The sequence below is a fragment of the Sinocyclocheilus rhinocerous genome, unplaced genomic scaffold (genome assembly GCF_001515625.1).
Source record: "Sinocyclocheilus rhinocerous isolate Xijiao unplaced genomic scaffold, SAMN03320098_v1.1 scaffold102, whole genome shotgun sequence".
NCBI lineage: Eukaryota > Metazoa > Chordata > Actinopteri > Cypriniformes > Cyprinidae > Sinocyclocheilus > Sinocyclocheilus rhinocerous.
Genome location: NW_015627239.1, coordinates 311587 through 312950, shown reverse-complemented (window position 1 = coordinate 312950; position 1364 = coordinate 311587). Strand labels below are relative to the sequence as shown.

The following is a 1364-nucleotide window of genomic DNA, read 5'->3' as shown; positions in this document are numbered from 1 at the left end:
AGCCGACAAATCTGCAGCAACTGCGTGATGCTATCATGTCAATAATGGACCAAAATCTCTGAGGAATGTTTCCAACACCTTGTTGAATCTATGCCACGAAGAATTAAGGCAGTTCTGAAGGCAAAAGGGGGTCCAACCCGGTACTAGCAAGGTGTACCTAATAAAGTGGCCAGTGAGTGAATATGTGTACTGTATAATAAGAATAATGAATTTTAAGTTAACATATTTAGATGTTAACAACTAAATAATACAAAAAATAACACATGAAAGTAGAATGTAAGTAGTAACAGAATTTAAGCAAGTAATTTAGCCAGATGCAGAACATGCTTCCCTAATTAGATGTCTTAATCAGATTAGTTGTCCAGTCGGGTAAGTAAAATTCTCTTTCACTTGCCCCTTCAGAAATAAAATGTAACCCTCCAAAGTGTCTAGTGGGAGTGACTGTGTTACCCGCCACTGCTCAAATTAATGTCAAGCCCTGACTGTGTATTAGAAAACATCAAAATGTCAGTTCTAAAAGAAAAGGACTAGCCTGCATGTTTGCACACAGATCATCCCGATAGCACACGAAATTAGATGTCTTAATCAGATTAGTTGTCCGGTCGGGTAAGTAAAATTCTCTTTCACTTGCCCCTTCAGAAATAAAATGTAACCCTCCAAAGTGTCTAGTGGGAGTGACTGTGTTACCCGCCACTGCTCAAATTAATGTCAAGCCCTGACTGTGTATTAGAAAACATCAAAATGTCAGTTCTAAAAGAAAAGGACGGGCCTGCATGTTTGCACACAGATCATCCCCTGATAGCACACATACATCTCAGAGACGTCTATTTGACGTGTTTTTTAGTGTTTGCTCATCTGCAATACGTCTATAGGACGTTTCCTATCAGATGTCAAATAGACGTTTAGAAGAGGTCTTTAAGATGTTTATGATTTAGAGTGCATGTAAAACTGACATCTTAAAGACGTCTGTCAGATGTTTGTACACAGCAGATGCTTTCCAGATGAAGCGATCTTTAACAGACATACGTGTGCTATCTGGGTCAGAATCATTCTCTCGCTCACCTCTAGCTGCATTATAAGAAAATGTTCTGAGGTCTGAAGATGCCGTTTTGTTGTTGGTAGTGTCTCAATCCTGCTCTCTCTACATACTCACTGTTTGAAAGTAAGTACTTGAATGTGCAAAGCAGAACTTGATGAACTGTGATGCAGCCAGTGTTTTCTCTCTCTCTCTGTACAGTGATCTGGATGTTCAGTAGACTTCTCTCTCTCTGCTGTGGGACTGAAGCGGTTTTGCTGGTACCTGTTCTTCAGGATGGATCCTGCTCTTCTGAGCACGAGTGAGATGAACTGAAAAACCTTCCAGA

General features: G+C 40.2%; 1 long non-coding RNA gene across 1 annotated transcript in view; it reads left to right on the top strand.

The window, feature by feature from the left end:
- LOC107724051 (uncharacterized) overlaps nt 1-1364 on the top strand; it is a 3250-nt gene extending 1886 nt beyond the window's left edge. Inside the window, exon 2 of the long non-coding RNA XR_001637993.1 lies at nt 1238-1364. This is a non-coding gene — a long non-coding RNA (uncharacterized LOC107724051). The remainder of the gene's footprint in view (nt 1-1237) is intronic.